The following is a 17,590-nucleotide window of genomic DNA, read 5'->3' on the forward strand; positions in this document are numbered from 1 at the left end:
TGCTTGATGCTATATACTAAATATTCACAATTCTTGACTGTTGTAATGTTTGCTCTTTATGGACTTGATTGTAATACTATTTTATCCAGAAATATGATTTACAAATAATTATACTACCCTGAATTATTATATGATAGTTACTGATATGAACTCATAAAATATGATTTTTAAATAAATCTGTTAATTAGCTAAATATTATTGGCTTTGTTAAGCCCATTGAAGAGTTTTGGGATGACCGAAGATAGGAAGACATTTTAAAGCTGGCGTGCTGTCTGGTTTATATTTTTATAAAAGAAAATTAAAAACATTTATATCGTTATCCTTTTTTTAATTTTTCCAAACTATCCCATGTTATGTATTGTCGGTCATGATGACAACGTAAGGGAAACCTCCATTTTTCCATTTTGATCAAATCCTGGTCACGCATGGCATTTTCCCTGTGCTTCAAATTTGCATCCACTTCCCACTTCCTCTTGCACATTTGCATCAGATTTTATATAGTATAGCATCAGATTTTATTTTGTATAGTTATATATGTGTATATTTTCAATCTCAATTTTCTCAATATATGAAAATTAATTTTTTTTAAATTACATCTTATAATAATTACTTTTAAAAAATTAGTTGTTTTCTTATAGATGTATTGTTTTCCCTACTGAGTTGCGGCAGAACATGTGTGTTGTTTTACAACGGAAAAGAATTCATTACTGTTTTCTTCATGTTATATGTCCTAGCCTTATTGCTAAAAATGTAAATCATCTGAAAAATTAGAAGACTCATCAAAGCTATTTTTTAATATCATACCAACTCCTGATGAATCAATACTAAGTACAGAGTGAATCAAAAATTTAACCTGAAACTAATTCTTAACATATAAATTATAATGCATATTAACTACTTATTATCGGGAAGAGAAGGATTCTTCGGTAAAAAAAAATATTTTTAATGCTTTTAATTTTTTTTTTATAAAAATTATATTATCACAAGTACTAATATCATAATAGTAGTAAGTAATAATCTCTTCATGAACATTTTGCAGAAATGGTCTAGAGTGAAATGTAATTTTACGGATCTCTGAAATTTTAAACTCCTCACTCCCCCTAGTAAGCCTGGCATGGTATGATTATTCTTAAAAGCAGCTATACAATTTTCAGTACTAATCTGCATCTAATTTCATATCATTTACAAATGTTGATCTACGTTGCATTTTACACAAAATATTTTGAAGAGAAAGAATTAGGTTGTTGAAAATATTCAGACTTTGGACATACTGAAATCAAAAAGTATTTCTTTTAATGTTCATCTATATGCCTTAATTCTGAAACAGAAGCTTTTTCATGGGAATATGGAAATGGAATTACATAGCATGAAAAATGCCTTGCTTGACCGGAATTCGAACCAAGCATCCTTGAATGATTAAAGGCCAATTTGTTACTATTTCACCATGGAGATCATTATTTTTTATAGGGATAACAGATATCATCCTCTAGGTTTTATTAATCATACAGACCTTAATAAGTGGTTAAATTATCACTCAGTTTTCCATCATTGGCAGCTTTCTGGATAAAATTGACAGTTTAATAAATAACATATTACACACTCTTATATTCAGAAAAACAGTAGTGTCCAACACCTTTTCATAGTAGATATTTTTGTATATTTATTTTACACTCAAATTTTTCATGCGTATTATGTATGTTTGAGTATAGATTAAAAAATGCTCAGTATAACGCTTTTTTTTAAATGAATCATGATCAATTCTGTTAATAAAAAGTTTTAAAAATTGATTAGAATCTTTTAAGAGATCAGTTACAAATTTTAGTTTCCATTCTTAAGCAGTGCAGTCTATAGCATGGCAGTTATACATATTGGAAAAGTATTGCTAAATAATTTAATAATATATTTAAAATATCAAGAAGAAGCAAAATTAATCATAGAAAACACAGAGTTATACTGCCTGTACAAGAATCAGATGATAATTATAAATAAAGATGAAGAAAGACAAGCTCTTGATTCAGAAAGAAGTGAGATAAGGAATGTAGTCTATCATCATTTGTTTTCAGTGTTTACATAGATGAAGAAATTACATGAATTAGTGGAAAAATGTAAGGATCTATTAATTATCCAAGGCAAAAACATAATGATAACATTGTACTTTTGGCAGAAACCAAAAATTAATAAGATGAAATCCTGAATATTATGGAGAATCTAATAATAAGAGAAAAATTCAAATTGAAAATAAATAATAATAAAATAAGGCAATGAAATGTAATAGAAAGTAGAAAATAAATTAACTGAAAAGTTAGAAATGTCAAATATTCTAAGTATAATTTAAATACTCATTTTATAATTATAGTATAATTTTTGCACTCATTTAAATGCAAACAAAGTTAAGGAAATAGTTCAAATTCATTAAATAGATAACACTAGTTTTACGTACTTTTACTTTTGTCCATCAGCTATTACAAGCTGATAGAACAACTTCAAAAAATAGTAAGGAGCACAAAGAATCACAAATCCTTTTTGTGTAATTTACAAGAGAAAGATTCATTTTTTTACAAACATGAATTAAAACAATTTAAACTTGTTTCATATAAAAGTTACACATAAGTCTTAACTGAAATTTTCTACGGAACTAAATTTGCTAATGTCAAGAATCTGAGAATTGTGACACTGAGAAAAAATTATTAATTTAATTTAATTTATTATTCATAGAAATTGACTAGTACTAAAACATTATTGTCAGATAGCAAAAGAAAGGATTTACTTGTCATTTTTCCATTAAAGTACAGTAATTTGTATTCAGATTTAAATGTATATTTGTTTTATGTATAGCCTGCTTGTACAAAGGTTAATTGCAAAAATTAATAAGATTTGTTGTTTTCCATATAATTTTCCTCTTTTTTAGAGTATAAGGCACTTTGCACATAGCTTAAGTATGTATTGTATTTTGTAATGTTTTACTTATATAATTATGGTACAAAAAGTATGAATTCTTTTAAGTGCTGATTGGGAGTAAATTTCTTCTATTTTTGTTTTCTGTACATATTAAGGGTTTTTAATTATGAAATTTCATTTTTGGCAATTAGAATGTTTGGCATTTTCCACCTTTTAGTTATTAAAACTGGAAAACATAATGTAACAAAAGTAAAATTTTATTGTTTTGATTGCAAAATTAAATTATAATGAATGGATAAATAAGGCAACCATCAAAAGCAAATTGTTTTATTAAAAATTTGCTAATATTAAATATTCATCTAAAAATAAAAATAAATTCAAAAAACTTTTTTTGTAAATTGTGGTGCTTTACACTAATGAAATACAAACCAGGAAAACAAATTGGAGAAGAGTAAAAAAATTTTAAATGTGATGTTACCGGAGGGGATGCTGCAAATCTTTCTTTAGGACGAATTCAATAGGACGATTGATAAAATTTGAAATGAAGGGATTTTACACTAATTAATTGAGAAGAAACATTTGTGGTAGAATCCTGTTAAGGGATTAACTAAATATTGTGTGAATCATATACTGACATCGAAGTTTAGTTGATTGAGGAATGTGTTGAAGGTAAAACTAAAGACAGAGATTGGAATATACAAAACAGATGATAATTTACATTGAAGGATGTGGTAAATATTTTGAGGTTAGAAAATTACCACCTTTACAAAATGTGGAGAAAATCATCAAATCAGTCAAATGATAATTTAATATCACAATTAATCTAGCAAAATAAATCCTGAACTGTTGCAGAATATAATTATTTACAAAAATAAACTTCTATTTACGTTCTGCTTATTTTTTTTTCTCCATGTTGAGTGCTCTCATATAGATTTCTGCTTCATCAAAATATGAGTTAACAAATCTGGTTTAAAAATATACTGTCTGGTTAACATATCCCAATTAAATTTATATATTAAATGTATTTTAAATTTAAGTATGTGTAATCCAAAATTTTCAAATTCACATGTTCTAATGAAGCAAAGATCTCTGCAGAATAGTCATATAACTAGAATAGAAGGAGTAACTAAATGAAAATATGTTTATATTGTGTGTGTAAAAGGAAATATAACTAACTATGCTTGCAGCTACATATACAATTAATTTTTTTTAAATGTTATTGTTGCTTTAATTTCACCAGGTTAATACTGAATGTGCTTCTAGTGCAAATATAACAACAAAAAAATAACTGAAGTTTTGTAATATTTATTTAAAAGTAAATGCCTATTAATACTCAAGAAGTAACATTTTATTAAAAAATATAAGAATATCTAAAGTCACACCTCAATTGAGTAATAATGTAAATTCAGTCGACATATTTGTTCACGGACGGGTTGGACTTAATGGATGAGTTGGTAATTCACGCACGCCCGTGTCTATCAGCGTAATATTTAGTTGTTATTAGCTCATTATATAGACATAAATGAAATTGTTCATACATATGAATTCTACACCCTCAGTAATATAAACGAGATTATCAGTTATTGTACCGGTAATAATAATTTAAACATTAGATAACATTAACACACCTTAAATTATAAAAATAATTTTTTATTACAATAAAAAATTTTATTTGGAAAAATGAAAAACAAACTACATTTTTAAAACGGCTTTCCCGCACTGAATGAAACACTTCCTTCACTGGATAACACTGCTATATTACGTTACTAATTTGCGCGAAGGTTGGGTTGCACCACAAACGTCATCAACCGGTACAAATGCATCTCAAGACTGCCGGTTTGAATTAATACATGAACAAAAAGATTCCGATCAGTAGTTGTGCAATAACGACCCCTATTATAAAAATTTGCAATGTTCTAGATTTTAAATACATAATTACGGTAGGTGAATTAAATTTAAATTAAATTTTCCATCAGCGACTGATAACAACATGATAGCGGTAACTAATTCCATATAAACAACATTCAAATTTTCATTACACTTTTTACCAACTTTAATTGATTAAAAAAAATAAACTAATTACTAAAAAAAATTATAAAGAATATATTTATAGAAACATATGTAAGTTTATGAAAAAATATATTAATTAATTAGAAAACAAGACATATTAAAATAAAAACTATTAACTTATTAAATTAACTAATTTCAAGATATTAATAATTTAGTACATTAACTTTGTTTTAAATTTACACTTACGTTTAATAAAACAAGCACTTAATATATTAAATTGTTAAAACACGTCAATTTTGAGAACGGCGTTAAAATACAAAACACTTAACGTAACAGCAGCAACCGACCAAACAATCCATTTGACGTTCAATAGCGCATGACTTCCAAGTCTGCCAACGTACAAAACAAAATTATACGCACACCTGTTTTCTTTTTCTCGTAGCAGTTCTATCATACTAAAGATATTATCAAAAATAGGGAAGGTAAATGATTTTAATATTAGATGAATAGATTTGAAACAAACATTTAAATTTATATTTATGATTGTGTATTAAGAAAGGATAACTTTATTTTTTTTTATGTAGCCGTTATTAGTTTTCACCGGTAGGTAAAAGTCACTCCGTACAGCTGTGTATACAGCTTCAGTGGTAACCTTAACATCATATCCTCAAATTATAGTAGATGTTTGTTTATTAAGAGTTTTATTTGAAGGGAAAGTACATTTATTTGACAGCTTAAACCCTAACTTTTTATATAACTATTAATAAAACGAAAACTGCCAAGTTGGAATGTATTAACCGAATAATAACGGTTATAAATATACTTAATAGTACTTTTTGTATCGATTATGTGTATGTAAAGTTTTTTCATACATATGATTTGAATTTTTTTGTAACGTCTACTTACAATTATCTTTTAAAATTAAAAATATAACTAGAATCAAGATTATTAGTTTGACAATAAGCAGTGAACTTGAAAGATACATTTTGTTTTTATAATATTGATATCGTTTTAAATAATAAATGCAGTTATAAGAATTTTAAAAAACTCTACTACAAAAAATTTAAATAAATAAATTGAACTAAAAAATGAAAACAAGGTATTGAAATAGTAGCTATAATAGCAGTTAGGTTGTCTAATGGTTAAGTTCTCACCGGCTCTTAAACCGATAAAAAAATGTTGTCCAACAAAGTACGTAGATTTGGTGAAAATTTAATCATAAGACACCTTAAAAGTCTACTATTTCTACAACATGGAAAATATATTAAACGAATTAAAACTGAAAGTTGATTAATCACCCATTAAATTAATTTAATAAAATATTGCATAAAGATGTTTAGCCCTTTATTTCCATACGTTGTTTGTTTGTTTTTTTTTTAGTTCGATTTATTGTGGTTTTTTTTAGTTGAATGTGTTTTGGGGATAAAAATTCTTATGTGGACATCACATGACTTCTTTGTACACCTATAAATTACATATACTCTTTTTTTGCTGCACTTCATTTAAACTTATTTCATTTGAAAGTGAAATATGATCCTCCAATTCTTTAATAAAGTGGACAGTTACACAATTGCTAAAATATTAGTTTTTATTAACATCAAATATTTATACAATTATTAATTCAACAATCTTACCTTTAATATTAGGATAGAGTAAAAGTCTCTTTATTACTCTTTAAATAAATGTAAGTCTATTCAATACTATGTTTTTTAAATTATTATGATGTAACCATCAACAAAATGAAAATAAAAACGAAACAGAAGGTTACTAAATTTTACAGTGATATTTATTAACTAGACTGAAACAAATGCATAAATCAGAAAAAAAAAGTATTTATACAGAAGAAATGGAGAACCAAGTGTTACCTATACACGTATATCATATTTCATCTTCATTTTATATATGTGTGTGTGTGTGGGTTTTGTAAACAAGAAATTATTTTTATTCAATAGTCTTGAATCACTTCTAACTTTTAATTCCCTTAAAATTTGTCTTTTATTCATGTCGTCACTTTTTATTTCTTCATAAACATAAATATCCTTTGAAGCTGCAATTACAGCCACTTTTGTATGCGCTTATTTTCAGGAATGCGTAATATGAATTACAAATCGATTTATGAACTATATTTTTTCTACGACCAGAATCACTTCCCCATAACAAAAAGAAAAATATGTAATTTTAAAGATACTTACATTTTTATTAAATAGAAATATAAATTTGAAGGATAGAATTAAGTATTTTTAGATTAATAATTTACAAATTAACTTATTACAAACTAGCAGACCCGGCGATGCTTCGCTATTGTTAGATTTGAGTGTAAATATGTAGATTAAATGAACAAAATTGAAAGTTTGATAAAACATTAACAAAATAAATATTACGTAACTTCACAAAATTTAACCTTTCTCTTATTCTTTTACGGTTTCTCCCTTTTTCTTTTCCTCCATTTCCTTTTTTTCTTTGCCCCTTTTCCTCTTCCCGTTTTATTTTTTCCCATTTTCATTTTTACCATACTCCTTTTCTTCTTTCCCACTTCATATTTCCAATTTCCTTTTCCCCATTTCCCCTTTCATCCTCCTTTCCCTTTTCTCACCCATTTCTCTTTGTCTTGTTTCCTTTTCTTCCTTCCTCTTTCCTCCTATCACATTTTATTTTGTCTCCTTTCCCCTTTCCATTTCCTTTTCCCGTTTTTCCTTTTTTCCATTTTCCCCTTCTTCCATTTTATATTTTTTTCATTTTTCCCTTTTCCGATTTTTCCATCTTTCTCTTTTCCGATTTTTCACTTTCTCACGTTTCCCCGCGCGTAAATCGGTCCAGTAGGTTTTTAGTCTATAGCGGACACATATATCGGAAACGTTGAAATGGAATTGTAAAATGTTTAGTATAGCGTGTGTTGCTTTTACGTCCAACAGATAACGCTGTTTTTCAAAAAGAGTATGTTTTTACCTGTCACAGGTCTGATATCTTAGGTATATAAATGGTAGGTATATAAAAACAAAAGAATAAAAACCTGCGTATTCGAATGCATCGTTGTGTCAAAATTTAAAAGGGTACTTACGTATTAACGCGTTATTTAATTGCAATAATTACTGAATTTATTAAATAAATTCTCAAAAAATTACGGTGTGAATTAGTCAAGGTTAGCGAGCGTAGGTTAAGTTTGGTTAAATTATATTTATAAAATAAATAAATAAATATAAATAACCATTTCTTAAAATTAATAGAGACTCGATAAAATAAATACTCAATTTTAAATAAAACTGTAGGTGCGGTGGCGTTAATATGTAAAGTACCTTTAAAAGCAATCGGTAAAGAACTTTCGGAGATTTAAAATTATGAACAAACGAACATTTACATTTTTATTTATGTAGATGAAAATAGTTTTTCTAATAAAGTAAATACAAATATTTTTTTGGATTCAAATGTCAATGGTAATTACTAAAACAATTTTTAACAATCACTTTAAACTGAATACAATTCAAAAATGTACGGTTAGTACCAACATAACATTGTATTTTATTGTTCTGTTAAATAATTAATAAAATGATTTTTTTTAAATAAATATACAATTTTTAGAAGATTTTGCTAGGAAAATCCAAAAATAGTACGATTTTAAATTACAATTTTAATTAATATTAAATAATCAGATATAACATACGTGGTTATTATTAACATAGCATTAAATTATTCTAAATGTCAATTGCTCAGTCGTTTGCAATAATAAAGGAAGGTGCACAACTAGATGTTACAACAGTCTTAAATACAAAATTTCAATATTCTACGGCTAATCATTTTTGAGAGTGTGTAAAAGGTAAAACAAGATGGGCTTTGAAAATAAAATTATTTTAATATACAAAGATCCATGCTTAATGTTTAAAATTCCTTAGCATTTTATTAGTTTATATATTAATTATAATTCACATTGTTCAAGTTGATATGTGGTGTAAGTGAGAACGTGTCAGATCCGTAACCATGGACACATCGCACAGTGTTATATATATTTTTGTAATCTAGAGGGACAAAATATTTAGCCCAAACTCAGTGGATTAAATAAGTAAATTACATAATAAGTAGAAAGAAAGGAAATATAATATAATATTATACATGTATTATTAAACACACAATAATTCAAAGTCAACATCAGATTCTTTGAGATCACTTTCAGGCTCCTCTGAATCAGAACCTGAAAGGTTTGGTCAACTGGAGCTGGATCTCTAACCGCCATTCTTCCCTACTATTTTTGCCACGTTTGGTTTTTGGGGAGCATGTAAGCTTGCTATAAATGGATCTTAAGTTAGTTTTTGGGGAGCATGTAAGCTTGCTATAAATGGATCTTAAGTTAGTAGTAATCTATTAATTAAATCTTTATTTGTATCAACTCTTGATACTGTTAAGAATATTGTGGTGTTTTCCGAAATAAATGTAAATAAAGCAAATCCTAATGGTAAAGAAGTTTTAAGTAATAGCATTAGTAATAAAATATATGATATAAAACGAGGAAATATAAATTACAAACTTTTTATTAATTATAATACAAAAATAATTTACAATCTGAAAAATAAATTAAATAATAATAATAATAATGGTAACATTTTGAAATCAGATAAAACTAATATGCTGGTCATCATGTATTCTGATAAATATAAAAATTTGATGGAACAATATATAATGCAGAATGATTTCAAGGGAATAAAGGACCCTACTAAAAAATTTCTAAGAATTACTAAAAGTTTAATAATAAAATATCGCAAAATTTTCAATTATGAAAATAATTTAGCATATCACATTAGGTTGTACTCTTATGATCCAAGTGTACCTATATTAACTGGACTACCAAAAATACACAAACCAGGTATTCCTATGCAACATTTAATTAACTTCAAAACCGTTCCTTCTTACATTGTCTCTAAAATAACTGACAAAATACTTAGAAAAAAAAAAAAGTAGATTACAAATATAATATAAATAATGAATATGAATTAGCATAAAAATTAAAAGACTTAAAAATTAGTGATAAAACTAGAATATTTAGCGGTGATATTTGTAATGTATATCCTAATATACCCATAGAAAAACTATTAACATAATAAAAAATTAATTAATACAAAATCATGAAGATCCCTTATTTATTGAAAATATTATTGTCATTATAAGAAATATATGCAAACAGAATTATTTTAAATTTGATGACAAATATTACACTCAGGGAAACACTCTACTGATGGGTTTTCCTTTGTCATCCATTTTATGTGAGGTTTATTTACAGGAGCCTTTTTTCCTGTTTAGCCTCCAGGAATTACCATTCAGATATTACTTCAGAGGATGAGTGTAAATGAAGTGTATGAGTGTAAATGAAGTGTAGTCTTGTACAGTCTCAGTTCAACCATTCCTGAGTTGTGTGGTTAATTGAAACCCAACCACCAAAGAACACTGGTATCCTCAATCTAGTATTCTAATCCATATAAAAGTAACTTCCTTTACTAGGACTTGAACGCTGGAACTCTCAACTTCCAAATCAGCTGATTTGGGTGTTCACTGCTAGACCAACCCGGTGGGTTTATTTACAAGAGTCTGAAAGTAAAATTGTTTACGGTATAACTCATACGCATGATATTTTATTATGGACTAGATATGTTGACGATATTTTTATGGTCTACAATCCAGTTTATATGAAACAAGAATTTAATCATTTTAACAAATTTAATTCCTAATATGGTGGATTAAAATTTGCCTTTGAAATAATAAAAAAATTAATTATTTAGGTGTTAATATTGAAATTAATAATGAAAATAATGATCAACGTATAACTTCAGTACCCACATCTATAACAAAATCACTATTCATAGATCTTCAAATCACCTGTGGTCACACATAATTTACATAATTACTTACATAAACATGGTAAATAGAGCAATTAATTATACAAAGTATAATAAAAATAAAAGTAAATTAAACAAAGAAATAGGTGTTATAAAACAAATTGCCTTATATAATGGTTTTGATAATTCTTTAGTAGATAATATATATAATAAATAAATGTCAAAGATTAAAAATAATGCACATTTAATAACATTAAACAGTGCACAAGAGTTAAAAATGTATATTAAAATATGTATATACTGATAAAATAGTTTAACATATTACAAAGGTTTATGATGATAATAAATTTAAACCCACATAACAGACAAATAACCACATAACAAAACACCTAATAAGTAATAAACATAATGATTCATCTGATTTATATAATTTGAGTGGTATTTATAAAATTGAATGAAATGATTGTGATCATATCTATAAAGGAAAGACCACTAGATCATTAAAGGCTAGATTCTTGGAACATTATAGAAATTATAGAAAAAGGTAAACTGCGGTTCTCTAATGTATCTGATCATCTGATCAAGAATAAACATACAATATCTGATATTAGGACAAATTTAAAAATATTGTAAATTAAAAAGTATAATATGAATACAAATAGTAAGGGATTAGACATTTTAGAAAGATACTATATATATATATATACGATAAATAATTTTAATATGGTCAACCTTCAGACAGAATTTGAGGATGACAGTATTTTGAAAGCTGCAACAGATGGCACCACCATCTATTTTGATAGTGATGTATAATTTAATATATTTCAATCAGTATAGTAAAGTTAGTTCAGTTAAATGGAGAACCGTGGAAACCGGTGTTCTTTGGTGGTTGGGTTTCAATTAACCACACATCTCAGAAATGGACAACCAAGACTACACTTCACTTACACTCATACATATCATCCTCTGAAATAATACCTGACGGTGATTCCCGGATACAGGAAAAAGAAAAAAAGAGTTAAGTGGACAACATTCATAATTGTTTTACTTAAGATTATTGTTATTTGATTTTAATTTTAATTAGATTTTAGCCTTGAGGTCTTAATTTTACATATGTAAAACAACTTTTATCATTTAATTTTTTACGTTAATTTTAATTAATTTTTCATATTTTTAAATTCTATTTAATTTTTAATTTAACTGAATAAAAGTTTAAAATAAAAAGATTAAAGGCTTTAAGAGATTAAGATTAAATTTAAATAAAATAAATAAATGCATGATATGTTATTATATTTTACTAACTTTGTAATGTAATTTGAGATGAATTTATAATGCAGCTGATGATGCGAGTAAATCGTGAAAGCGCTCCTACATATATAGTAGAATAAGTTAAGTCATCCTACATTATTCATTCTGTACTTTGGTTGATCTAATAAAATAAATGATATATATATACACAACGCGGGGTCATACACCTAATCGGTTCGGCAGTTGAGCTGCTACGTGGAACAAACATGTACACATACACCCTAAATACATTACACTCCGTTTTGTGGCAGTCGTGTAAAAATATACTGTCTAGTACAAAAAATTTATTTAACTGGCAATGTTAGGTTAAATACATGTAACGAATAATGATCAATTATTAACATTTATAAATAAATGTTACAATAATTTTTAATATTAAATATTTGAGACTACTCCAAAAAAAAAAATCAAAAACGTTAAACTATTGTCAAACTTGTAGAAATGTGAACCAAACACAAATAATATACTTAATGAGTGGGATGTTAAGAATTTATAACCAACCCGACTACAAGAAAACCTCACGTTACATAAACTAAAGAATTTCCCGTGATTCGTTATAAATTGATTTTAATTAACGTTTAATAGTTATTTTTAATTACAATGAATTTTTTTTATGCTTAGTATTTTTACGTCACCCGACATAATTAATTTGTATGTAGGAGGACAGTTTGAAAATTATTCGGGTTAAACGAGTATATTTAAATTTAAAAAAGAACTTAACATTAATTAAGAAATAGCCTTAGTCTAACGATGTTCGACAACTATTATGACAGTTTTATGTAACAATTTATCCAACTCTTCGAAATAGCAATCATATATCATGTCCATCATTAAGGTACCAAAACAAAAAGTTAACTAAGACAATAAAGCGTCAAAAAGACATTATCGATCATTTTACTAACTCCAGAAAGTTTATTTCCTCGTAGCTAATTCTTTAGGTTCAGGAATAAATGGAAATTGCTAAGAGTAAGGCGGTTGCGGCGGTAGCTTCAATTCGAACTGTTGTAACTTTTGAAATGTGATCGTTCACTTTTTTTGAAGAAATAGTACTTTTTCTTTCCCAATTACTGCCTGATTTTTTGATTTTTTAACTTAGACGTAATAAAGTGACAAAATATTCGCCGTTGTAGTAAGAAAGTCTGTGAAAACTTCCCCTTCGCATTCTAAAAAGTAGTCATGAACTTTTCAGGAAGAGATACTAACGTTGCCTTCGTTGGTGTCGGGTCGTCTCATAGTATCCATTATTTTGACTCCTTTGCCTTAGGTATGTAGTGATGAATCTACGTTTCGTCAACGTTAATGAATCGGCGTAAAATTTGATTTGGATTTCGTTTGAAATTCTTTAAACTTCGGAATTAAATATTCAATCAGACATTTTTTTTGGAGTAATATGAGCAAACACAATGTGCGATTAGTAGCGCGTTTGCGACACTCATCGCAGTCAAAGCTTCTTTATATCCAGATATTCGTGAAGGATGTTTTGCATACATTCGGTTGAGATACTTATCTCATAGGTATTACATCGAATTTCAATCGACGGCTTGCCAAAACAATTTTACGGTTCTATAATCATTTCTTCGGTTGTTATATCATTTGTGTGTCCATTGAGGTGTTCGCCTTCATATCTAGTTCGACTTCATTTGAACTTGGCATGCCATGTTTGAAAGGTTTTAAATGACGATACACAGTAAGAACAATGTTTTAACTTTCTGCTGATAAGGATAGCCCTTTTAAAAAAAAAATCTGATGTGGACACTACATGATTTCCTTGTACGCCTATGAAATTACATATACACATTTAAAAAAAAAATGAAAAGTACATAAAATTTTATTTCATTAATAACTTCTGATATTTTCTTTCGTAATTTTTTTACAATCAGAGGTTAATAATTATTAACAAATCAATATATTTTAAATTAAAAAAAATTAAAAAAAGGAGATGAAGTCTGATACGATCTTACTTATTTGCCTTCCCCTTGTATGATCCAAATATTTCATTAATTAAAATTTTATTTGGGTATAACTGGAACCAATGAAAATTAGTACCGCTTATGATATATCGTTGAAAAGTTCTCAATGATGGCGTATTACTGCAGTTAAGAAAAATTCCAAAATCTAATTTTTTGAGATCTTGGGTTTTTTTGGACACCTTTGGTCCAGTTGATTGCAATCAAAAGGAGAGGTGCACAACTAGATATTACAGCAGTTTTCAATCCAAAATTTCAACATCCTACGACTAATCGTTTTTGAGTTATGCTAAATACATACGCACATACGTACGTACAGACATCAAGCCGAACTAATCAAAATGGATTCAGGGATGATAAAAATGGATGTTTCCGTTGAAATCTGAAAACCGAAATTTTTCGCGATCACAATACTTCCTTTACTTCGTTCAAGGAAATAAAAATTTATGATTCCACGAGCTGTGTTGCTATCTGTGCGTTTTATTTTAATTATCAATCTGCCCTTGTTTTTTTTTTGTACCAATTTTAGCTTTAAACACAAGATCGCTACATCGATCTGAATGATTAGTTTACTATTGTTTTTATTAACATTTTCTTAATGGTTTGAAAAATTAACTTGTGCTGATAATTCCGTCACGGGACAAGTAGAAAGATTTAAATAGAAATTGGTATTTTACATTATGTTTTGTGTACTAATATTTTGAGTCGCTCATTAAATCATATTTTGCAAGAAATAGCTTCATACTTCTCGGGAATGAACTTAGAAAAAAGACAATTTTATTTTGGTATTTAAGTTACCAAAATTTAAAAAAATTACAATCAAGTATTGTTTTAAATTTACAAATCTTTACTGTGTTCGTTATTACTTGTATGTACTTATCTGTAGCGATATGTTTAATAAAATACCATATTCATGCTATACATGAGTAGTAGTTATACTGCTAATAACGTAGATAATATTTATTTTATTAAATATAAGATATTGATTAAATGAGTATATTTCAGGAAAAAAATATTTAAAATTTATCTTAAATTTAATTTTAGTACAATTTCTCAATGATTGTTTATCCATGTTAATGTGAAAAAATTGACGTTTAAAAATAGTATTTACTGGAACCTGTCGAGTTTAATTTTAAATTTAATTTTTATTGTACTTTTTCTTTCTTAATAGAAATTAAGATAGAAGTATGATATATAAAAAGTATAACCGGCTCAATACGATTTTTTTAAATTTCATTAACTGTTAAATTTGCATTAAAAATAATTTCTAACAAAAACATTTTCTTTTGTTTTTTTTATTTTCATTTTTTAATCCAATTAAATATAGTATATTAATTTTTCTTAATGTTCTTGTATTAAACTATACCAGCTTTAAGTTTAGACGATTTCAATTTGTTAAATAGATACCAAAATTAGGATATGATGAAAATATGTAATTTAATTTTTTAACTCTTTATGAATAATTAATATGATTTCGTAAATAAACCTATCCTTTCACGCTTAGAACTGTGTTCAAACGTTGTATACAGCGTTATGTTTGGTTACCTTGGCAACGCGTCAATTCAAAATATAACAGCCTGTATTAGCCGTTAGTTTTAACATCAATTTTTATTTTGTTAGGTTAACAATAGTAATCTTATAAGAAATCTTCTCATTACGTGAGTGTGTATCCAATTATTATTTGTGGATATATATTTTGATCTGTCTATAATTTTAATTAGTTGTTTGTGTTGAAATTGTGAACAGAAACTTACGAAACACAAATGTTATAAAATATGGAACAGAATTTGTAGATGATTATAGCTGTGAAATATTTTTTATTACGTTGTTGTTTATTAACTGCAGTAATGTATAATTATCAATATAAACAAAGTATATATTAAACGTCGAAGGTTAGGTTTTCTAATTTAGGTTAGTTCAGTTTATAATGTTAATAATTTGTACTAAATCAGTTTATAATGGCTCTATAAGAAATTATAAGATGTATTATCTGAAGATTTAATTGTAAGTTAATTATTTTTAATGGATATTTTAAATGTAAAATTCGTAATAAAATTAAATCATAGATTTTTAAAAATCTATAAGCACTATGTTAAATTTCTTCAGAGAATTAGAGTAAAGTTAAATCTAGTTCAGACATAGGTGAATGTTTTATAACTTTCACTTAAAAGTGTATTGTAATCGATATTACTTTTTTCAATTTTTAAAATATTATGTCATGAATTTTTTTTTTGTCTTCAGTCATTTGACTGGTTTGATGCAGCTCTCCAAGATTCCCTATCTAGTGCTAGTCGTTTCATTTCAGTATACCCTCTACATCCTACATCCCCAACAAGTTGTTTTACATACTCCAAACGTGGCCTGCCTACACAATTTTTCCCTTCTACCTGTCCTTCCAATATTAAGGCGACTATTCCACGATGCCTTAGTATGTGGCCTATAAGTCTGTCTCTTCTTTTAACTATATTTTTCCAAATGCTTCTTTCTTCATCTATTTGCCGCAATACCTCTTCATTTGTCACTTTATCCACCCATCTGATTTTTAACATTCTCCTATAGCACCACATTTCAAAAGCTTCTAATCTTTTCTTCTCAGATACTCCGATTGTCCAAGTTTCACTTCCATATAAAGCGACACTCCAAACATACACTTTCAAAAATCTTTTCCTGACATTTAAATTCATTTTTGATGTAAACAAATTATATTTCTTACTGAAGGCTCGTTTAGCTTGTGCTATTCGGCATTTTATATCGCTCCTGCTTCGTCCATCTTTAGTAATTTTACTTCCCAAATAACAAAATTCTTCTACCTCCATAATCTTTTCTCCTCCTATTTTCACATTCAGCGGTCCATCTTTGTTATTTCTACTACATTTCATTACTTTTGTTTTGTTCTTGTTTATTTTCATGCGATAGTTCTTGCGTAGGACTTCATCTATGCCGTTCATTGTTTCTTCTAAATCCTTTTTACTCTCGGCTAGAATTACTATATCATCAGCAAATCGTAGCATCTTTATCTTTTCACCTTGTACTGTTACTCCGAATCTAAATTGTTCTTTAACATCATTAACTGCTAGTTCCATGTAAAGATTAAAAAGTAACGGAGATAGGGAACATCCTTGTCGGACTCCCTTTCTTATTAGGGCTTCTTTCTTATGTTCTTCAATTGTTATTGTTGCTGTTTGGTTCCTGTACATGTTAGCAATTGTTCTTCTATCTCTGTATTTGAACCCTAATTTTTTTAAAATGCTGAACATTTTATTCCAGTCTACGTTATCAAAAGCCTTTTCTAGGTCTATAAACGCCAAGTATGTTGGTTTGTTTTTCTTTAATCTTCCTTCTACTATTAATCTGAGGCCTAAAATTGCTTCCCTTGTCCCTATACTTTTCCTGAAACCAAATTGGTCTTCTCCTAACACTTCTTCCACTCTCCTCTCAATTCTTCTGTATAAAATTCTAGTTAAGATTTTTGATGCATGACTAGTTAAACTAATTGTTCTATATTCTTCACATTTATCTGCCCCTGCTTTCTTTGGTATCATGACTATAACACTTTTTTTGAAGTCTGACGGAAATTCCCCTTTTTCA

At 27.4% G+C, this 17,590-nt stretch overlaps 1 protein-coding gene across 1 annotated transcript in view; it reads right to left on the reverse strand.

Annotated features, from left to right (window-relative positions):
- Positions 1–5,284, reverse strand: part of LOC142329759 (protein lifeguard 2-like) — a 95,759-nt gene extending 90,475 nt beyond the window's left edge. The window contains exon 1 of the mRNA XM_075374516.1: positions 5,155–5,284. The gene's annotated coding sequence lies outside the window, so the exon portion shown is untranslated. The remainder of the gene's footprint in view (positions 1–5,154) is intronic.
- Between the last annotated feature and the right edge of the window lie 12,306 nt (positions 5,285–17,590).

This window comes from Lycorma delicatula, chromosome 9 (assembly GCF_047948215.1).
Source record: "Lycorma delicatula isolate Av1 chromosome 9, ASM4794821v1, whole genome shotgun sequence".
Classification (NCBI taxonomy): Eukaryota; Metazoa; Arthropoda; class Insecta; order Hemiptera; family Fulgoridae; genus Lycorma; species Lycorma delicatula.